The following is a 24872-nucleotide window of genomic DNA, read 5'->3' on the forward strand; positions in this document are numbered from 1 at the left end:
CGATTCAGTATTACAAACTACAAAAATATCCCTCACGCGGTTACCGCAACAATATGTCTGTTGAAATCATTTCACCATTACGTAACCCCATTATGCACATAGATCGTGTCGTGAGTGTGCGAGCAAAAAAGGCTGTCTGGTAGGGGTTGATCAATTGTACGGAGTCTTGGCAGTGTTAAATGCCTCGACCTGCCTCAATGTCTATTGCAACGGCATTAACCAAAATTAAATATAACATTCTAGTCGTTTCTCGAATCCAGAAGTTGATTTAAATATTTTTCATTTCATTTTTTTTTTATTTATTTGCTTTGTTTGCTCTGCATTTTAAGCGAGGCAGTTGCCTTGGTATGTTTCAGCGGCTACGGCGCTGGCTGTCATACGTGTATCAATTTTACGTTTTAAAAATATGATATATAAGTGACATCAAGTGGTTGATCTTTTCCAGCGTTATTGTAACGTCATTTGAAAAAATGTTTCCGGTTACAGGTGGGTCGTTCTATTTACAGAATGGGCGAGAAAGCACTACTGAAAGGTTTTCTTATATGAAATGAAGTTTTTTTAACAATTCTTGAATGAAATAACAAACAATTTGTGTAAACATAAGTAATTCCGAGATTAATGTCATTTTCGGGGATATGAACGCAATCGGGCTAATCAAAGTATGCGTGATGGAACTTACACACTTTGACCACCTAATTGCGTTCATACCCCGATTATGACATCAATCCCGCAAATTATACCTTAATTATTAATGACGTAACTTCACTCCTGTTGGTTTGCTAATACACATGTTAAGTATATACATTAACTTGTTGTATACACGAATGTATAATGACATTTATGATATAAAAACACTTATTACATACATGACCAATAAATTTTGACTTTTGAATATGCTTATTTTTACTATTGAAACATTTCATCACAATTGTTAAGTCAAAGAAATGTTTCGACATTGATGACAGATAAAAACACCAAAAGAAATGTCCCCATAACCAGTATAAGTTAGTATAAGGATTAGAAGAACAGCAAAGGTGTGAATTGTCATAATGGCATAGATATTCATTTAGTGTTGAACGTCAAGTGTCATAGTGATAGCAAAATATGGCTGCAGTACTCTTAAATGCTTCAAAACAATTTTAATTCATTTTAATACTATGTCTTCAAACTTTATATATTGCACCTCTATAAAGAAAAGGTAAACAACAGGCCTATGTCCATATGAAATCCAAAGTGCCTCTTCCTTAAAGTCAAGAATTTTCCTTATGCTTTATTCAACTTCAATGATGTTAGGCTTAATTGATTCTGGTATCAACAAATGGAAACTGATTTTTAAAAAAAGTGAAACCCCATTGAAAGTTGAAATATTCGAAAACATCTCAAGATGATTCTGTATTACGGCTCCTGTAAATCAAAAAAATTAATACCCAAATCGGAAGTCTTCACTGAATTGTTACTCAATACAAAACCGAACATTGGCTATTTTTAATAGACAACAGCTTAATTCGTAATTAGACATTTCGTTTCATCAGTCTGCATAATTACCTATTTCTTGGAATAAATGCTGACTACACAATAACCTTAACAAGAAAAATACATCAGCATGTTTGCAGATATGCTAATTTTTGCATTCGTGACAATTTCCTACCAAATATTGTTTTTAAACATAAATCACTATTGGACACTAGAGCTTCCACACTCGTGATGAATATCGCCCCCTATTCCCAACCCCTGAAACCCCCTGGGCACAAGATTGGTTAAATGTCAAGTTGTGGAATTTATGAGTGAACTTTGAAAATAACGGCAGGTGTGCAATCTCCTATATCCAATGACAATACGATGACAGCAATTACAATACTCGCCAGTGTTAACAGAGTGAAATACGACAGAGGTAGCATGTACTGATGATGTAGCAGAGTGACCAACATTCCTAAGAAGTTTAATGAGTGTAGGTGCAAAACTGTTGGAGCTACATTTTACACAAAATACGTACTTCATACACGATTTTACTAATTAAAGGGCACTTACCCTTGTTAAACGAAGTGAGTTATCAATGTATGCTTACCTGTACACTTTTGATAGTTGCGTATATATACGAATAAAATAAATAATGTTTACTTTAACAAAACACAAATATACATGTAAACACAAATTTTCTAATCAATGTGGATCATTATTTCCATCTGGGACCAATAACAAAATCTTACTCAGCATGCCAGGTAATACTGATTTTATATTTACTTCATTACAATCACTTAATTATATGATGGTTTTAACTATGGTGATACATTTGCGCCACAAACTTGGTTGAAATAAATAAACTTCAGCTTTGGAGTAATCATCATTTTGTTGGTGATGGTTTTGTACCAGTAAAGTTTTTTCATATGCAATTATCAGTCCATTCATGTGGACATACACAATACTGACTTACATATTAACATTTAATCAATGCATGGCCATGTCACCATTGTAACCATCACTGTCATAAACTTTATTCACATCGAACAGCTATAAATGTTTGATAGAAATACTTGCATAGTGAGTCAGATTTTGTCTGGTTCATAGCGTACTCTGCACAACAAGAGTACTGAAATGGTAAGGGCAGGTAACCCAGGCTAAGTCAGACTCAGATATTGGTATGCTAATTAAAAAAACACACACAGTGTATTAAGATGTATTTTAAGCTTTAGTACCTTGTATCAAATCTTAATATTAATTTTGATATAAATATTGCACAGTGTTACATTTCAATAGCCCAACTTTCATAATATTTATAAACAAATATATACCCAATTTTTGGCAAGACATATAACATTTTATTCTGCATTAATTACGGTTCAGTAATGTCTTGATACACTGTTGTTTTTTAATACAAGTATACTTTATGAAACTGTTGTGTTGTTTATTAGCATACTTTATTGGAAATGTGGGGCATGCTTCCTTCAGTCAAGCATGTAAATTGTTCACTTGTTGCCTAAAAAGAGGAACAAGATTGTTATGATGTTTACTAATATACTTTATTGGAAATGTGGGGCATGCTATCTTTCAGCCAAGCACGTCAATTGTTCACACTTGTTGCCTAACAAGAGGAACAGGGCACGCCATGCATGTTGAGAGGTGTCATTTAAACAATCATGTGAGAGAACATTATAAAGACAGATGAGGAGGAAACTCCAAATATCTAGGAGAAGGACATACATGGATGACGCACAGTGACTACCCCTCAACTAATGACGAAAATGAAGACAATCGGTTTGGCACTGTGTCTTCAATAATTCTTATGTTATGCCCTTTTTACTGAAACACATGTGGGTGCTTGCTTGCGTGCGTGCGTGTATGTGCGTGTGAGTGTTTCCGTCCCAAACATTTTGGTTGAATCATAGCTTTGATATATTGAGTCTATACTTGAGTTAACATATATGTCATATCTGGCTGCAAATTGTTTTGAGTTATAACCCTTTTTCATTTTTATACCTATTTTTGCCTGGAGCATAACTTCAATAGTCTTTGACTATAAACTGTATACACATGTAAATCATGTTAAGGAGAAGTGTAGATAAAAACACCCATAACTCTGACTGCAGTATCTTTAAATTATAGCCCTTTGTTCATTTGCATACTCTGGTTTTGTTCGGAGCATATCTCCAAAACCTTTTTGGAACTGATTTCAAACTTTAAATTCATATTTTGAGTTTTGCTCTACATATTGCATACGTTGTTTTTAAACGGGCGTACTATGATGATATTGTTGTTAATTTTACAAAATGTCTAACATATAATAGTTATAGTGTGATGGCCTTTTACATTTGTTCTGTAAATAAAACATTTCCAATGTAGGCTATTTCAATGTCGCAATGCGTAATTTGTCAGGTGAATTACCAATTTGCCCTGCATTTTTAACGATACAGAACAGCACACTTAGTTAATTTAGAGGGTTGACAAAATGCAAAATGTTTCGTAATTAAATTCTGTAAAACTAATTGTCTTTGAAATTGTATATGAGCAAAATACTCCGATAAATTAGATGACGTAAATACGGATTTTCGTACATTTAATTTACATAAGGAAGTATGACTACAATGAAGAAAGCTGAGCATTATTTTATGTGCATGTGTATTGTTCACGCACAATGACCAACATGTTCTTGACGAAAAAGAAACACTGCATCCGACCTACAAATCCTCGTAAATTACAAAGATAAAACGAATCTGTAGGACAAGATTCTAAATAAATTCGAATCTCATGAGAGTACTAGTCCGCTTAAGCAGCGTGGAGGTTTGGAGGTGACGTGGAACACGGAGGGACCATTGCAACGAAATATGCGTTTTGTTATTTTGGTTATTAAGATAGTGCCTACTTTCATAAGCAAAATGTAGATATTTAAAAATAAGTGTTCCAATATGTTTTTTGGACAGAATAAAATCGAACATTAAGAGCGTTTTTTTTCATCTTTTGAATGTCATATTATGATTCGCGTACAATTCTAATACACAATTATCGTTAACGTATATATTTTTGTGATGATATTTCAATATCTATTTAATATGATTTAAATATATCATGTGAATTAAAACAAAATAAAGATAAACAACTCTTGCGAATGTTAAAAAGAATAAGATCATGCATTGCTCTCCCTTCCGTCATCTAAATCAAACTTGAATTTGTTATATGCTGACGAACGGATTATAGTAAAGTATTGAGAACTGTTCTAGGAAGCACACCTGTACTTAATACGTTAGGTAATCAGGAAAGGCTGGAAATCGAATAACCGCAGTATACTATGTCAAATACAGTAATCCAATTTTTGGGGGCGTCAAGAGCATTCGGGTCATAAATACATGTAATAAGACTCACTATCATAAAAAAATGCGACAGATATATATATAAATATATATATATATATATATATATATATATATATATATATATATATATATATATATATATATCTGTCGCATTTTTTTATGATAGTATATGATATATATATCTACTTAGGGCATTAAGGAGACCGTATGTATTTTACGGCATTAAGGAGACAATTTGTATATTTTTTGTTTTATACTTTATTTTGCTTTTTTGTTGATAATTTAGTATTGAAATGATAATTTATTATGTGTACAAGATTTAAATTAATTAACAAAAAATATACGTAATTTGCGGTCTCCTTAATAATTTGTAAGTATGTTGCAGGTTTTAAGGGGACAGGTATATATGTCGATGGGTTTATGGAGACCAGTGTATATATTATATTATTTTTGAGGCATTAAGGGGACCATCCATATTTTATGGCATTAGGGGGACAAATTATATATATCTTACTTTTGACAGTGAAGGCTCCCGTAACCTTAAGAGACAACTTTGTAATAGTATTTTTATATAATTGTGTGTAATAAATCCACAAACAATGACCGGTCGAAACGGGAGGACTGCAAATTTCATAGGATATTCATCGGAAATCGTTTACAGACCATCTCATTCATTAAATGAAATTCAGCTTCAGTCACTTGGTATGTGTACCGTTTGATAAACAAAAAATATAATGGCCAGGGGCGGATCCAGGAATTGTCGTTAGAAGGGGGCGTTACTAAGAGGCGTTTGCAGGAGGACTGAGGGTTACTCAATCAAGAAAATTTTAACAATTTGAAGTCGGAAATGATGCATTATGTGCGTATTTATTTTCTTCTCATATATTGACACAAAAAGTAAACTTGGACGATTTTAAAGGCAGTGCACGCCGATTGCGCCCCCTTCTCAATCCGCTAGTGAATGGTGACTTAATATTTGATATATTATGGTTAAATAGAACTTTCAGTTGAATTATATAGAAACTGTAAATGCTAAATACAAGTTCTGTGCTTGTAAAAACAATAAAAGTTTCGTCTGCACAGGAATGTGTCTGTTAACGCTTGAACAGTTAGCTCATGATTAAAGAACATTGTTCATTGGGTTCATTGTGACCCATGGAAGTTCTTTTCATTAAATTCCAACTTCCCCTTAAATTTTACTTGCCTAAAACTTTAACCTAAGTCAATCAGGGGCCATAACTTGTATTATGGAGTTATGTAACCTCATTGGCTGATGGTCCTGAACAATTGTGTGAAGTATTAAGTCAATTGAATGAAGGGTATAGAACGCCTTAACCAATAGGCTACGGAGACGGTTTTAATGCATGTACTCAATTGCAGATTCAGGGGGTGTTGGGGGGATCGGTCCCAGCGCGCGCGCCGCCCCCACCCCTTTGAATCGTCCGTTTATAATACGTTCTCAGTCAATATCGGGAAAAATACAATATTAAGATAAATTTGCACTATTTCGGACTATAAATGAGGGGAGTCTAACCCCCACCTCGGTCCAACATTTTAAGCCATTCAATTTCTGTTCTGAGGGAGGGGCGGATGTGGAAAGATTAAGCCCATGAGTTTTACGTACCTCTTCTTAAGTCAATTCCTGGATCTGCCACTGATATCTGTAATCAGATTTGTTGTTTCATAATGTTATAGTTCCTTTAAACAGTTTAAACCTTTTATGGCATCAAAATAAACAGACGCATGTTCAGTAAAAACATACTCTGTATACAACGTTCTCGTATATTTTTCCTCGTAATGCATCTGAAAACACTTACATGTATATTTATTTTACTCCTTGGTACTGAAACTGCAGAAATAATAGTAACCAGGTTGATTTTCTTTTATACTTCAATTGCATTTTTAAAAAACCGATTAAAGTATTAAAAATTGATCTTGTTCAAGTTGGGAGCAAGCACATGGGGGTGCAGATAACACATAGAATAAAAAACGGATCGCTTATCCACTCGCCCACAGGGACTCATACTAAGGTGTTGAATATTTTAACCTTAATGGAAGTTATTGGTTTATCACGTGATTATGTCAATCAACTGATTGTGCAACAGCCTTTTGTTGAATCGGGTTAGTAACGCATTTCAAAATTTTGGACTTCAAAGACTATATTTTAGCACATATCAACATTTATTGAAGGGTTTCAGCCATCAATAGCTTGGCTTTAACACTTCGTTTGATTCGCCATACTTTATTTCGTAATAACAATCTATAAAATCCAAGTAAAAGATGCATTTTCAAAACACTTAACGCTTCGCTTATATTCACTCAAAAACTCATGTTCGAAAGATTTAAAAAAAGTATGTCATAATCATATCCTCTTTGGCGGCTGAGTTTCTTATTATTTAAATCTCTTATAAATTTGCCAAATAAAATTCAACATGGGTAAACAATTATAACAAATAACGTATTTTATGTATTGCAACATATTTATAAAAAGATAAAGTCAATTGAATCAAATGAACATTTTCAATGTACTTTCTTTCTCGCGGAAAGTGGACATTTCATCTTACTCCAACAAGTGTGGGGTATGGTTGATTCTCTTCGTGACTGAAATCAACTTTTTTAAACACTTGGTGCATTTCAAATCTAGTCCATATAAACAGCCCCTTCAGATTCTTTGACGATTGCATTTCCATGGGAGATCACTGCGTATGATAAACATACAAGTGTTGTTTAGCCACACTGTGGTTTCAATTATGTCAGGGGCGTAGCTACCCCTCTATTCATGTGAATTCATAAATGTGCTGGGGGGTTCAGGGGCGTGCCCCCTCAGAAAATTTTGAAAACCATGGTGCAATCTAGTGCATTCTGGGCGTTCCGATGTGCATTATTTAGTACTGGAAAATAACCAGTTTTAGATTCATGTAGTCAAGTTCGCATACTGCAACTTTGGTTGATTTTTTTGTCAGAATCATGTGGATTCAGCTGCGTATTCACGTATAGGCGGCTACACGCCTGTATGATGTGCATATGAATGTATAATTTGGTTTAAATGATGCATCCTTAATGTAACACCTCCTTGCTGCTACACCAATAGAAACTTCATGGGATGTTAATAGTAAAAGAACTAGCACTGACGTTCCCATTTTTGTCTGAGTCATTTAAATAATAGATAACAAATTACAAGATAAACAAATTTGTTTTGACTTCTTTAATGAATTATATAAAAACATTGTACAAAGATATCATGACACTTTAAAACAATAAGTATGGTTGTCAATTAAACAGTATGCTAGCTTTAAAGATTTAGGCAAACCATTGGAATTTTACAGCGGTCTTAAAAGGTGTATTTAAAGCTGCAATCTCACCGATTGATCGTTTTGACTACTGGTACTCTTTTATTGTTTGTCTATAAATGGAGTATTTTTTGCAGAAATGTCTAGACCCAATTTGAAGTGATATAAGACTGCTGAAAAAAGATCATATTGCAGTTCATCATATTTATGTTAAAAAAAATGATGTTTTATGACTAAAAGCATTACGAACAATGACTAAAAGCATTACAAACAATTTAATGTAAATGAACTTTTCGGCAGTTTTACCAAACATTTTTGATTGGTTCTATCGTGAATTATCTAATATGACTGAATTAAAGGAATGATAACCAAATCAGCCAATTTTGAGACAAGTTTGTGTCTAAACTGACAATCTGTAAGAGTGCAGCTTTAAGTGTTGATCTAAAGCTTCATATACACATTGTTATATTGTCAATAACTGTTTAAAAGGTCTCATGTACTAAATAAGATAATAATTTTCATAATATCTAAAATTGATTAAAATAAATAAAGTACCATTATACCTATTGCTTAATAGTGCCGTTTCTCATCTGACAATACCATTCAAAGCCATCATTTCAACTATGAATTTATTTTTAACTTTCAACTTTTCTATTGCATATGCAACAAAATATACCAAAAATACAAGCCATGAACAATATGATTGTTCAACTTGCATTATCTTTGACCTTTTGATATGACCATTTTCCAGTTTTGTCTATTTGTAAGTTGTGCCCTGAAGAATAAAGTATGACTGTATGAATCAAAACCAAGCAATAAAAACACTAAAAATATGCCCCAATCCCTGTAATTTCTAATACAGTAGTAATCAAGCAATTAAACATTTAGAGCTGCACTCTCACAGATATACCGTTTCCACAACTTTTTTTGTCTTGGAATGAGCAAGTTTTGGCGTAATTATCTGCAAACCAATGATAAAAGATTGCTGACAAAAGATCAGATCGCAGATTTCATATTTCCGTTCGAAAATTAATGTTACTAACGGTTTAAGAAAAGTGCATAAAAACATCAATGTTTTAACTTAAATAGAAAAATCTGGGATTTAATTTTTCACAAAAATTGGATGGTTCCAATCCAAGACATAAAATGAAAAAGGTTGTCAAAACATCCAAAGTGTGAGAGTGCAGCTTTAACGTTTGAAAGTAACTCTGTTTGCCTCGTGCCCCTAAACAGGGTTTAATTATATTATATGCCCAGTGGGCTTGTCCCTGTATATTTGATTGTATGATTGCAGTAATGGATACTGGTCTAATTATCTTCTGACAATTTTTTACCAATTTTAAAGAATGAGAAAACACATATTAAGCTCATATAACACTGTACAATTTAATCTCATTCATTAGGTTGAGAAAAATTCCCTAAAAATATTAATTGTGGAGACATATCTTATTTAAATACATACAGGAAATGGCGACATCATTTACCCTTTAGTATGAAAAAGGCAGTTTCCTGATAATTGAATAGCGGTTTTTTATTTAAGCATCTCAATTCATAGTATGTATCAAGTTTCAAAGGAAACCAAATCATTGTAACGATTGTTTTCAAAATAGATTCACACTCTTGATAAACTTCTTTTCCTAGTTTCAACTTTTGGGACTTTTTGATGAACCTGCACCTTCCCTCCTCTTATGCAGTGGCTTCAAGCAATAAAGCTACCAGCTCAAGTTGCACAGCTGGTGAACAAGACTGCTGATAGTCGACAAACTGCACACTTGATGCCATGATAAATCATGTCCATCGACTTCCAGAATGAAGAAATGACAGTAGCACAGAATTGATTTCAATTGGATCTCTCTGTACTTTCATCACCTTGTTGTAGTCAAAGACTATGTCTTAGTGTGCAGTGCGGGATCTTGAGAAGCTTTCTGCTCGTCTGATGAAGTAAGTTTGGCAGAGTGTGACACTCCTATCTACTCATATGGCTAGACACCTGTGATCTATGTCTTCTTGTGTGTGCCCAACCATCACCTGAAGAGAATTTAGAGGAAGTTAGTGCTTGATTACAAGTCAATGTGACAAAACAAGGTCTTTCATTTATGCCACCAAGAACTAGTATTCCAAGTTTCATAACTCGTATGTTAACTCAAAGCAATTGAGCAGAAACTGTTTGGTAATTAATTTTAAGTCACTGCTTCCACTTATACTGCAAGTAATATCGAACGTGAACCGCCTGACCCAAATGCAATTCTAAATAATTTTTATGTGCAGAAACCTAAATCCTATTGACACAAAAGTAATCCAATTGTATGTCTTCACAAAACATTCTACAACAATATTTGTCAATTTAACTCAAAGATTGATTATTGTTTTTTAGTCAGACAAACACAGAGATGGCCCTATATCGCTCACTTGAATTGAGAAAGGATTCTAACTTAGTTATTGTTTGGACACTTACTGAATACTTTTGGTCTGACTTTATAATGCAGCTGGTGAAAATATTAAAAGTCCCTTAGGCCACTACTTTTATATAAATTGGTTTACAAAACCGGCGGGTCTAATTTTCCGAAAAGTACAAAAAAAATAAAATGATTTTCACTTTTTTTTCAAAATTACTTTCCCGACCGTATTGATTTTGGTGCGAAACGAAAGAAAAACGAACAGATAAGAGTACGAATGCAGTAGATCTCGACTGGTTTGTTGTTTCTTAGGCGTATTCGCCAATTTATAGTGATAGCATGTGTGCCAGTCAACTGTTATGGCAGCGCCGTTGGCAATGGTAGAATTGACGATAGCAGTCATTCTTTGTATGAAATAATTAATTTAAATGTGCAGGAGTTGTTAAAATAACAATAGCAATATACACTAGCAAATTTAACAGCCGACACGAACAATATTTTACTGTCACGTGATTGTTGTTTTTCCTCGTCAATTTAGGTCATGAAAATATTGTTGTTTATAGATAAAAAATAAAAGTGTCAGCGGCTGCCATCGAATTAGTAGACACAAATATCTGAAAATTATGTGTGAGAAAAACATTTTATAACATGTTATGGTTAAATATCAAATAACAGTGCACTAAGTGTGAGTGGTGAAATCGAAAGTAAAATTTCTAAGTTGACACCGGTGACCTAGTTTCACAAGTTCGGTGGGTGGTGTTTATGGATTTTAAATCACAGAATGGTTTGGAAATACTTGTCATTGAGTCAATGTAAAGCTTGTGTTTATTCTAGATTACATGTTTATTCATGTTTGGGATAGAAGAGTAAAAACAATGACAGAGTTAAACACATGTGTCAATGACATTTACTAATGCCTGCGAGTTGTGTGCAGAACATTTAGATAAAACAACACGGAAAACTATTTTGAATAAGTCCATATCAATTTGTAATGAGCTTGATAGTTCACTGTTAATGAAATTTGTTGTTGTAACCAAGGAATACTCTTTTTAATGAAAAATAAACAAGCATGAAGTACAGATGCCCTGTGAATGCATGCATACACAAAATGGCGGAGTTGGAAGAAGATGAAAATATCCGATACATAATTATGGATTTCTCTGTCAGTTTACTATCATTGGTACATAATGTTAAGTCACATACTAGATTTATATTTTTGCTATGTGATTTTTATGTACTGATGTGGTAATTTGCTGCAAGATTTGAATTTGAAATGGATTTGGTGAACATCCCATGGTAAATATCCCTGTCTGAAAATATCCGGACTTTGCAGGGATCGGGTAACATGCAACTAGTACCAAGCATGGTAAGGGTTATTAAAACTCAAATCTAGGTCTAGTTTGGTTTTTAGTTTTTCAGGAATTGTTTTCATAATATTAATACTCAAATGTCTTTATAAACTGTTATTTCCTTATTTTCAAAATTGGTAATTATTTCACTTTATTGACATTTTTCAATATTGAAAAAACTGAAACAACATTTAGAAAAACAACATTTAGAAAATGTAATGAATTGTTTTTATACAGTGCAATTTTTGTGTATTTTAATGCGTAAAATTCGCTTTTTCTTCTTTTTTAAATTTTTTATATTGGTCAGTTTTTAAGTATTCTGCATTCACTTTTGCTTTAGCATACCGTTAAAGCTAAACAAATGTCTTGCTGAGTGATATTCAATGTATCTTTGATAGTTTATACGTTTAAACATGTTAAATTGTCAATAAATGATATAAATTTTCAATGTTTTTATGTTGTTCTCTGATTTTTACCCTTTAAGAGTATGTTTTGTGACTTTTTTCCTTTTTTTTTTTTTTTTTTTTTTTCGACCACCCGGTGGACATTTTTACCAAAAATTCTTGTAAACCAAAAAATAAAAAAGGAGTGGCCTTAATAATGGGCTAACAAAAACATAAAAAAATGTATTTGTTTAAAAATTACAAAGGGCCATAACTCTTACAATATTTAAGTTTGTATTGAGCAGAATAAAAGGCTTTGCCTAAAATACAACCTTAAAACTATATTTACAAGTAAAACAAAAAAAATCTATAAATATGTTTTTAGTATCTGGTTTTTGAGAGTGAATGATCAGAAGAAAACATCACACATTCACAATCATATTAAATAATAATTTAGTTTTTTAAAAATTATATTATATTATATTTCAAAAACACTGCAAAAGACAAGACACTTACGTTTCAATTTTTTGATTTAATACAGTGATGATTATCAATTCTTATGAAGGGAGATGGGTCTTACACTCTAACCAGTGCAACTTGCATGTTCTTAGTTGCTCAGTTATTACCTTTCTTAAAATTCTCCTCTTGATCTGAGCCACGCCAAAATGATGGGAGATGCTTTTGTTTTTCCATCAGAATGTATAGCACCTCTATGTTTCTGTTTGTCTCCTGAAATAGTAAAAGTTTATTAATAATAATAACAATAATAATAATCAGTGACTTTTATTGAAATTATTTTCACCGATTGTGCCTTGCACATTGGGGAACAAAGTTGACTTCTGAGGAGAAGATTTTTCCATTTAGACATATAGCAAAAAAATAGCTCTGCACCCTGGAGCAATGTTTTTTATGAATCAATATCCAGTGAAGAAAATTCATACAGGGTATTGAAACATATTTTGCTTCAAATGAAGACTTTTAACAAAGATAATTTAACTAGCTCTTCATCATATTAAATAAAAATTAACACAGTCTATGCCGCACACGGAGCCCCGCATTTGATCTTTTACCAAAGTTTGATTGAGAGTTTAGTTTCACATCGACAAGTCTTTACAGGTCTATTAAAGCTGCACTCTCACAGATTGAACATTTTGAAAAAGGTTATATTTTTTATCTTGGAATGAACCAATGTATGCGAAAATGATGACAAAAAAATGTCTTTGAATTCCCGTCAAACATGTCCGAACCAAATTCAAACTACGGATAATCACTGTCATTCACAATGAAATTCAGCACTTCTTGCCCAGTATATATACCCTTACTTTAAGCAGAAGGCAAATTAAAACAAACACATTTGTCCCAAATTTAATCAAACTTTAAATGGTAGTAGGATTGTCATTTGTTCACGTAATTTTCAAGAATCAGGAAGTGGGGAACATTATAAAGCCATTTAACGATACAAACAAGACGATTTTCTATTGAATGTACAATAGTAGTACCGGGGTAATATGCAAATAGTTATTATCTCAAGAAAAGGACATCAAGACCTGTTCATTTACCAGTAGCATCTGACAGTCAATAATGGTTCTGAGTTTAAAGAGCATAATTTCCATTTTATTGTTTGTTTAATCATTATATATTTAACACCAGTTGTGAAGAAGGAGTTATCATTATATAAGATTATATTATCTGGCAGTGGTTGAAAATGTAAAGTGAGACCAGTTTTTTACCTGTTATTGAACAAACTGTTATGTTGGCATGACTGTCCTCCTCAGCAATGCAAAGAACAGCAATGACTGGCTGGCACTCTGTAAAATGGCGATTAAAACATTTTGTCCAATTAAAACTGTCCCTTTCTAAACAATCCATCAGTAATATATATAAATGAGCTGCGCCATGTGGAAATGTATCTTGGGAAGTTTCCATTCCATGTAATGATGTCATGAAGATGAGCAGAAGACATTACTTACTATGCAGTAAAAGTTCTTACTTTAACAGTAAAGATATCTTTTTTTGAGAAAATTTATCAAAGTGAGCTCTTTTATGTCATGTTTCTAAGTCTTGTACACATCTATGTTACATATGTAAATAATAAACAGGAATAAAATGAGGAGTTGTGTACACACTTATTCCTCGTTATGTACTGTGTAACTCAAGAAAAACAATCCATAATTCTAGTAAATCTCTAGAATTCCCTTACTTTTCTCGCTGTACAAAAATGAATGAGGAGTTGCAAACAAGCAGGGCCATAAAACTTTTGCTATTTAAACTGTACCGCAACAGCAATTTAAAGACAGTGACACTCATTGATGGAATAGGCACTTAGACAGCTACATTTTCTGAGAAATGGAGATCAGACTAAATTCTCCAGAGATAATTTATAGATTTATTTGAAATAAAGAACATGTTACAGTGTTTGTGTTAAACTTGTTACTTATCCCTGATTTAACAAAATCAGTACCTTCAAAATGGTGATAAAATAAAAACAAATATACCTTATTAAACACTGTTTACTATCACATCTGTACCCCCCTCCCCACCCCGTTCTTACATACTTAAGCGGCTGTTACCAAAGTAAAGAATGAAAGGTCCACAAGGCCAATTATAAACCATGAACCATGAGAATCCTGTTTACTAATTTGATTTTAAATCACCCAAAAGGCTTTCTACACATAATGGTTCCTTAATTTAAATCTAGTCTCCAAAGGTGTCACAGTTGTGATTTCATTGAAAGACTTGAGATACGTTATTTAAAAAAATGACGAAAGGAAAGCTTAAACGCAGAAGTCTGGCCGGGTATATGAGCCTGGAAATAACTACGCAAAAGCTCACCATGCTGCTAAGGAGTCTTATATAATTCCCGGCCCCAGTTCAGCTGGAGATGTTGATTCCACAAGGCTGGAAAACCGGCCCGGTGCACCCAAGCTTAACCATCAGCAGTATCTGCAAGAGGAGGGTGTAAATCTGGGAAAACGCATTTATAATCAATTTGCAAAAGTTCTTATCCGTCATAAGTAGTGAACATGTATGTGGCTTATAGAACATCTGAAATTAAGTTTAATGAAGGAGACAAAGTTTGGTCTGGGATCTAAACCTGGATTTTGATGCTGAAATTGTAAGGGCCGAATTCAGAACATCCACTCTCACTCACACTCCAACCACATTCCCGTAAGGGACACTCAAATGATCATTTGAGTGGAATATGGGGAGTGACACTCAAGTGATCTGTTCGTATTCACTCCACTTCATCAAGCGAGCAATACAGTATATAATTATACACGTATGTTAACATGATCATATCGGATTATCTGTTTGACTATGGTGATGTTTACATTATACATTGTAAACATATGTTTATTTGAGATTTGAGTACCTTATTGTTAGTTATGGCAACAAACAAATGATAATAAGTGTTATTCTGAAACTGAAATTTACATTTTAAAACAATTGGTTAATAAAAATAAACGTTTTGTGTTGTAAAAAACTGTTGCAAAATACGTTTAAATGCATGTTTTTTGTTGTCGTTGTTGTTGCTGTTTTAAATATGTAGCCGTTTTCCATTGTATCACGTAATTCAAATATGTATTCATATATAATCTTGCTTATGTATTCTACATAAAGAGGTCTTGGGCGTTTGAAAATAATATATGGAAGTTGAAAAAATGGAAGTTGAAAAAATAGCAGATGGATAGAATTAGCGAATGAATCTACTTCTTATGGGGAAATAACACCTCGGAGTGAAAAACAACTCAAGAAATGTAGGGGAAAATGGATGAAGATGACGATAATAATAATAATAATAATAATAATAATAATAATAATAATGATGATGTTGATGATGATATGGTGGTGTTGGTGTTGGTGGTGCTGCTGCTGGTGGTGGTGGTGCTGCTGCTGATGATGATGAAAATGATAATAATAATAATAATAATAATAATAGTAATAATAATCCAGCTGAAAGTAGGCTGGAAAATACATATCAATTCCCTTACCACGCTATGAAATGGCCTAGCGGCGTCAAGTTAGCGGCCTGGCAGCCTAGCCGCCTCATGTGACTAGTGGCCTAAAATTGTTTCCTATTCCAAAGCATTTTATATGCGTTCTTTTCTAAAACAATGATAAATTAAATGTCCTTTTCATAAATCGACATCCTTTAGCGAATATCAGCATTTCCCCCTTTTCACGGGCTGCTGGATTGAGTCTTGGGGGATTTTTAGGGGCTAGACCACCAGGCCGCCAAGTTCACGCCCCAAGACCGCTCAAGCGTGATGTATTTTGCATAGGAAAACAATTATTTTAGCATTGTTTTAGAAGAAAACTCATATAAAAATGCTCTGAAGTAGAAAACAATTTAAGGCCGCTAATGTACGACTAAAAACATTGATTTATCTTATTTTCCATTTAAACCATTGAACCTTGAAACAGATAACAAATTTAGGCCGCTAGTCCGCCAACCTCACGCCGCTAGGCCGCTAACTTCATGCCGCTAGGATGCTAACTTCACGTACCTTTAGCTGCCTGTCTTTGCAGCCATTGATGAATTGCAAACATCAACATTGCTGGGGGTTCAAGATCATTGCGAAACAAAACAAATATATGATAGGCGCATCCTTTTGAATTTGTTTTGTTTATAGATGGCCACGTTATTGAATGAACATGTACTTCAATGGATTATCCCGGTCTCTTAAATATTGTCTGGGAACGAGCATGTCCCATATTTGTTCCAAATATTTGATATATTTCATCTTTTCTACTTGCCATGTACTTTTTTTACATACACTCATTCAATTCCTATTCACAACCAATCCTCGAGGGCGGTTCAAGTGGCCTAGCCGAGCACTCACAAATGTCCCACTCACGCAAAACACTTGAGTCTCACTCACACCTGTGAATTCGGATATACCTTTCACTCGAAAATATTTCGACCGTTATGTGATTACAGAGGATTAACTCATTGAGTGTGAGTGAGAGTGATTGTTCTGAATTCGGCCCTATGTTTTGTTCAAATGAAGTATAAACTTACATTGAGAACAGAGATATCTTGAAGTCCAGATTTATTGCTTACCTGAAGTTCGTAGGGCTACAATTGAGAGCTTTTCTGTAAATTGCAGGAACTGTCCCCATGAGCCTATTGTCTGTTAGGGGAATGGTGGCTTAGGTGATTGGTGGTACCACTCTGCATTTCTTATCCACACAAAACACAGTGTATCTGAAAATGACAGAGAATGGCCATGCACTTGTGAAAGCTATGCTAGAAATACGCCGTTATGAGTGTATCAGATGACATTTCCACACAGAAATTGTGAGGCCTCCAATACAGCAGTACTGACATCAATGACGAAAACATATATATCTGTCATGGAGCTATGCTGGTTCTGTGGCGTCAAAACCACTGCAACTGGGCAATTCACTAGAAACATCTTTTCAGAAAAAAGAAACAACCAATACTGGGTAGCCTTTGTCACCCAGTGAACACCCAGAGCATCTAGTTACTTTTAGCATCTATTTACTTAGAAGTAGCCACATTAAGATCTCAAATTAACAAAAAAGTGTATCCGTAAGCTTTCAAATATTGAACGAAGTGCAACTTTAAGGGGGGCTGCGAGCAAATATTGTCAAGGGCAGAAATCTCACAGAAGTTTGAAAAAGATTATGCAAAGCTCTAGCTTGATGATTTTGGCCCAATTTCAAATTGTTACTTAGTAACACGGCGGCGTAAATTTAATCTAACATCAATATAGTTACACAGGAAAATAAGAAATAGCTTTAAACTCTCTAACATTTATGGCAGAGTGTCTGATGACAGTCCAGTATGCCAAAAGGACGGAGAATATGTGAAGCATGCACATCCACACCTTTACAACCCAACATTTGGTTATGGTTTCACAGTTATTCATTTACACAAACTCACAATCAATCAATCAATCAATCAATGCACACCCACCTGGAAAGGTACGACATCCTTTGGAAGAGATGAATCTTGCAGTCTGGTAGACGGTTGCTGACTTAACTTTATTGTCCCAAGCAGCAACTGCAATTAGATAAATATGTTGATGTTCGCACTTAAACAAAGCTTTGTATTGAGTAAAATTAATCATGCAGCCTGTTGGCTGGGGTAACATATCTAAATCCCCAAATGGATGATCTGATCCCAGCCAACAGATCAGCGAAACACGAAATGTATTGCGTGTCCAGGGGGGGGGGGGGGGGGGGGGGGCAAGGATATCTTGATGCAACTTACCATAGCCGCCTTGCGTTTTTGTTCACAAAGCCGGCACACACAGTTCATTCTCAGTTTGCATGTTGTGTACTGAAAAGTTTCAGCTTTCCATGACACTCACAATAAACCTTAATTAAAACAAATTAACAAATAACTACCAGGTAATTATGGAAATATAAATGTCATTTTTTACTTGATTGATAAATACAACTTATATTGCAGTCAAACTGGATAAAATATCAGGAAAATGTGTCCTGTTCCAAAAAGTGTGTTTTGAAGTTGCAGACAATAGTCCAAAGACAAAGAATTTAAGTGTTTAGACAGGGGCAGGCAAATCTTTAAAAAAAAGTCAAAATTTTAAAATTTAAATTAAACTAAAATTGTACAAACCTTATATAAATCATGTGTACACTTGAAAATACATACAAGGATACAATGTACACATAATCAAAACGCTACCTGAGAGAATCATTTTTTTTCAAGAACTACTTGAAGGGGTACTGTGATCCGCAAGCATTAATTTTCGTTGTGGGCGGACACCTTTAAACCTCTTTCCCGCACATTAATTAAACACATCTTATGTTTTGTCAGTGCCGGTTTTGATGACCAGTATAAAACTAAAAGCAGTTTTTCTGCCAATATTTACCCAAATGATTTGGATGAATGCTTAACAAGAAAGTGCAGTGTACACAATCAAAATTTTCCAGAAATAATGAGCAATCTGAAATCTGACCCCTTACATTCCTTAAATATTCACAAAGAGTTAAGTTCAAATTTAAGCAACAAAAATCACATTCAAGCAGAATAATTTCAAGCAAAAATGAGCATGAAAATAGAAACCAACTGAATTGTATTTTCAAATGTTCCATCCGTGTTTGTTTGTTATCTTTTTATGATTCAAATGGTAAAAAATTGGTGCAAATGTGAGAAGCTCTGAAGAAGAAAACTGATATTTTAATAGAAATAGTGATGAAATCACTGACATTATGTTTACTTAGCATCTAAAGCAACAGACCAACCAGACCTACCAGTATGCTAATCTATATTTAACTGCTAAATTTTAAAAACCCTAAACATACAGATAAGATCTGTGGCGCAGTTGTTTACATTGTGTGATTAAAATGCATATATTTTTGTTGGTGATTAGTTTAAATCCAAGATTTGCTTTCAGAAGATCAGCAATAATGTTTTTTTTCTTTGTCTCAATGAAAAATGTAATGTTCAAGTTCATAAGCGCTGTTTTATCTGAGAATTTCCCTTGGTGTGAACCGCTTACTGTGTCCAAGTTATCCAAGCTGGATCTAAGACATTACTACAATATGGGCAATTTGCTCTGCCATTTTTATAGATAATTGTGTATTCCAAAGGTATTCTTTTGGTACATTGAACTCACAAACAATATTTGAACTCCTGACGTCCAGCACCGCTGTCAGATTATCGAATCCAACCACTATGCCATTGCATGCTCGTTACTGAACGAAAGATAAATGAATACTCACAATTTTGAACAGTATTTTTTGGTCACAGATAGCAACCTTTTAACCCCACTTTAACCTGTCTTCCCTATTTGGCAAACAGAGAATTTTTAGAGAATTTGTTATCTGATGATCCTGTAAATTTTGTGTGGATAGACTAAATACTGTTCGAATTTAGCAAATCAAAACTAACATTTTGGGTTTATTCAGTGTAGACCCTAAAATATCAATTTTGATTTATAAGTATGTAGGTTTGTTCAAAAGCTCAGTACAGTTTACTTTACTTAAATGTTACTAAACTTGACTATAAAATACTGTAGGGGGGCGTGTCGTAAAGTTAAGAAAAAATCCAAATAATGCAACAGTCAATTGCAGCATGGGCCCCCAAGGTCCTGCTAATAGCGGGGACTTTGACTTTTGGTCCAGCCAATCCCAGGTAAAATTCCCGCTCTGCACAGACAAACAGCTGGTAAAAGCCCTGTCAAATGAATTATGGTCATTTGGTAACCGCTCATTGTTGGTCATTTCGTTACCATTGTGTTAGTCAATTCGTAACCGTTAAGAAATCGAATGGTAATATCTTAACCGTTGACTCCTATAATTATGAGGAATTAATTTAATACCATTTGAATTTACAAAATAAGTTTACTGTAAGTATAAAACATAAAAATAACAACATAAAAAAAGTTAAATCTAGTAGTTGTATTCCTTCTTTATTCCTAATAGTGTAGTGCGATTTGCCAATAAACTCTGAAACTATGACAAATAGAAACATTCACACTAGCTATTTTTTTATGTTGCGAAGGAAATATTATAAGTAGGCTGAATATTAAATGTAATAATTTTTTAATTCATAGATGTTCTACCATTGAGAGGAATTGTGACCTTAAGCCAATATTTTTTAAATATATAGACCATATAACTTTAGAATTTCATTTTTTTTAAATTGCATAGAAGTATTGTAAAATGTAGTGAGTTTGCCGAATGAGAGTATGCGCTTTTTATATGCTTATTGTATTAAAAATGTGCCCATATGTTTAATTTTGTAACTTGTTATTGGAAATTAATACATTGGAAACTCACTAAACCGGACAAGGTCCGGACTAGGCAAAATTTCCGGTTTAGTGAGGATTCCGGTTTAATGGGGATTTGATGTACGGAGTAAGTTTACTCAATATATTAACTGAGTTAACCTTTAAAGGCTTTTGTCCTCTAGGGACAGTTCAATTCTCCGACGTTTAGACAGAGGTTGAGACATGATTAAAGCACTTGCAAAAGTGATAAGCATAATTAAACATTTCTGCGTTTTTATAACCATCTTTTTTCCAAGTCTTGAAATAAAACAACTCTCGTAATTTAACGCTTGTTTAGTATGTTTGATAGTTTAATTAAAGCACCGCTCTAATTTGATTCAATCATAGAAGTCTTTAGATAAAACAACCCTTCAAAATGATCACTAAAAAACCGTTTCTAGTTCTTTATTTTCTGCAACAAACAAATAAATGTTTTAATCAATTTTCTTTTTACAAGTTTGATTATCGTTTGATTATCGCGCAATAGTCAATCCACAGCGCAATCATCATTATCGATTATCATGTTAACATAACATCACAGGTGTAATATTTAAAGACGTACCGGCTGTCAAAACAAAGTGACACGTGATTCGCGAATTCCTAATACACAGGGGTGTAGAAATGGGCCGGGAGCCGGTAAAATAACCCGGTTACTTTAGCATCTCCACCCGGCTAATTTCCCCACATCAACAAAAATAAAATCTGTTATTTTTTGTCATGTCTGTTCTGTTTACATCCGTTTAAAACCTTGATTGTTGGTATTGTTAATTTTGCTTTCTGCGCGTTCCGACTACAATACAGCATTAGCTCGATACGTGACGTCATTAGTCGCATCCCCCTCTGGGATGTTTTTCAAGTTTGGGTTTCCCAGTGTTCCGAATACAATAACATTAGCTCGATACATGACCTTATTAGTCGCATCCCCTCTGCGGATGTTTTGAAATTAATGATTTGCGAAGCAATGGAGGGTGAAATAAATATTTTTTTCCAGACACAAAAATGCGTAGTAAGTATGCAACATGAGCGTGTCTGGCCTTCTGTTAGTCCTATTACCATTTACGCAACAGTAAATTTTATATACGCGTGTTAAACTTAACTAGGTGTAAACAAAATGAACAAGCTTGCGGTGATGTCACTGCTAAAAATAATCCATTATTTTGATGAATTTTACATGTACGTAGGGTGAAATTTAGTGTCCAGATATTTCTTTTGGTATCAAAATGGAATAAGTTAGTTGCAGGTGAAATATCTAGAACCACAGAAAATGAAGTCAGATGTTTAATTTTCAGAGGTTAATATAGTGATTCAGTGGCTGAAAGTATATAATTGGTAGAGAAGAAATTACATATATTATTAGGAGGGAATAGCTAGCAAATGTCAAGGCATGTGGTCTGGAATGTTATAATATTATCCTAAATCTGAATTTGACAGTAGTTTGGTTCATTAGTTAGCCCTCACTGGTGGGTGGGGGGATAGTACTCAGTTTCAGTATCATATTATAGTACATTTATGTTAAGGTTCCCTGTTATAAAATAAACATGCACCAGAAGACTAGAATGTTTGGTTAAAAAGGCTTAAATTCATCCCACAAGGGGCGTTGCCCCCTTGACCCTAACAGGGGGAGGACACCCAGACCCCCCGCCTACTTTTAGGATATTCCCTGCTACTTGAATTAATTTCTACACCCCTGATACACATAATTATTTTGACATGTTTGAACAAAACGTCCGGTTTTGTAAGGTAAAATTACGTTGACAACTAACAAATTTTCTCGATTTTTTGTCCGGTATCCGGAATTCCGGGGTTCCGGTTTTGTAGGGATTTTTTTACATTGATAATAGAAGGGGAAACCGGGACTCTGATAAAATTCCAGTATCCCGAGCATTCCGGTTTTGTGGAGATCCAGTTTAGTGAGTTTCCACTGTACCATAACTAATAATTTTAGGCTGTTTTTTGTTGGTTTCGGATATAAAGTATGCAGAATATGGATCAATTGAGAAAAGAACAGAACACAATTTTGTTCGTTTTAAACAATTCAAACAAATATAGTCAATGAAATAGGTCAAGAATGATCATTTATGTAAACGTAATTTTACTCAAAAATACATCGCGATCAGTCTTAAATTATTGTTTATAAGTAAGCAAAATGTAAGAAAATAATTAACATATTTTGGTAGTATAACAAATCATTTCTAATTTAGCATGATATATATATATCTAATAACTATTGAGTAACATAAATTATTGGCTTGTTACTAGTGAGAATTTGAGTAATGTCTCCCAATTGGTGTCTTGGTTGCTGTGCCATATACATCCAGGTTCGAACAATACACTTAACGAGGTGCTATGTGTACTATTTATCACCTTGTTAAATGGTGGTTACCATATGAGCAATTGATTTCTTGACGGTTACGAATTGACTAACAAAATGGTTACGAAATAACCAAGATTCAGCAGTTACCAAATGGTAAGGTTACGAAATGACCAGATCCCCGTCAAATGCCCCTGGGGACATCTTAAGTTAGGCCCATTCCCCGTTTTCAGTGCAAAAAAAATAACACCGCATTCACTCAGCACTGCCGGTCCACCTGGAACGTAAAAACATGGCTATAGCCCCTGCTATCCCCCGGTATAAACAAGACCTGCCTGGGGGCCATGGTTACAATTGACTGGTGCATAACTGTGGCAGAATAAGGGAAATATTTTATTGTTGCATTTATTATCAAATATGAGAATTTAAGACACATGCAAAAAGCCACAATACGAATTGGTGATAGTGTTCGTTCTGTTCTGCTATTCAAAGGTGATGAGAATGACTAATGACATGACATTGACAAACAAAATGTAAGGCATTTGTATCATTTCGTCTTTTATTTATTAAAATCTGAGATGTTAAGGGAGCAAATCCCTTTTTAGATTGAAACATACCAAATAATAATAAGCGACGATGTAGTGGTAAACCAAGTTTGCTAGAAATCAATCGAGTTTCTCCAAAATACAAGCAAAAATTACACCGGATGTTGATACTAGTGTTTTAGTTTCGGATGAACAAAATCCGGATAAATCATTTGCTTTCCATCCAAAGGGTAGACGATTTATACTACTGTACAAAAGTCATAAAAATAAACGAAAAAAACGTTGAATATGTATTTTAAACACTTACCAAGTTACCATTCTCTTTCCGTAAGAGATGAACGCCATACTGCATAATTGCACGGAGATGGTACCACGGAGATACCCGGAAAATTTCCGTTATATTCCGGAAAGTTAAATTTCTGTATACTTGAAAATTTGGCATTCGGAACTCCTCGGCCATTTTTTCAAAAACAACCTCGGATGTATATGGACGGTTTACATACTTAAAAAGTGGTACGTTTAAGTCCGCTGCAAATAGATCGCGTAGTAATCTTATTTAGTAGTTAAATTTTATGACTTAACTCTTGGGAATCGTAACTATGTTTGCAATAATACACTTCACTGACAATCAATTTAAACTGAGAGCAATGAATACAACTCTTAAACACTACATTTAATTAATGCTTTTATTCAAAAAAATACGGACTACTTCAACAGATGTACCGGCATACATCCGAGGTTGTTTTTGAAAAAAATGGCCGAGGAGCTCCGAATGGAAAATTTGGATGCTGGTGGTACACGAAATATCGAATTTCCTTATTTCTGTTTTTTATGGAATGAAACTTCGGGATAATATACAATAGGCTTTAAATAAAGTAAAACAAATAAAAAATGCTGAGTATATAGCTATTTTTGACCAAAATTATGATTTTTTCCCTGGTCGCCTTAATAGCTATTTTTATGGATACACAAATATACACACACAAAAGTTTAAGAATATTTTTTTGATATTAAAAGATAATAAG

The 24872-nt window shown here is 33.9% G+C and overlaps 1 long non-coding RNA gene across 4 annotated transcripts; it reads right to left on the reverse strand.

Annotated features, from left to right (window-relative positions):
• Positions 1-7841: 7841 nt before the first annotated feature.
• Positions 7842-24260, reverse strand: LOC128246560 (uncharacterized). Of its 4 annotated transcripts, none has more exons than XR_008263276.1 (7): positions 24155-24260; positions 18168-18254; positions 17289-17432; positions 15056-15166; positions 13954-14031; positions 12850-12952; positions 7842-10123 (listed from the first exon to the last, which is right to left on the reverse strand). It is a non-coding gene; the product is annotated as an uncharacterized LOC128246560 (long non-coding RNA). The 4 variants fall into 4 exon arrangements; XR_008263277.1 differs by lacking the exon at positions 24155-24260 and adding an exon at positions 23920-24021; XR_008263278.1 differs by lacking the exon at positions 24155-24260 and adding an exon at positions 21554-22022.
• Between the last annotated feature and the right edge of the window lie 612 nt (positions 24261-24872).

Source organism: Mya arenaria, chromosome 9 (assembly GCF_026914265.1).
Source record: "Mya arenaria isolate MELC-2E11 chromosome 9, ASM2691426v1".
Classification (NCBI taxonomy): domain Eukaryota; kingdom Metazoa; phylum Mollusca; class Bivalvia; order Myida; family Myidae; genus Mya; species Mya arenaria.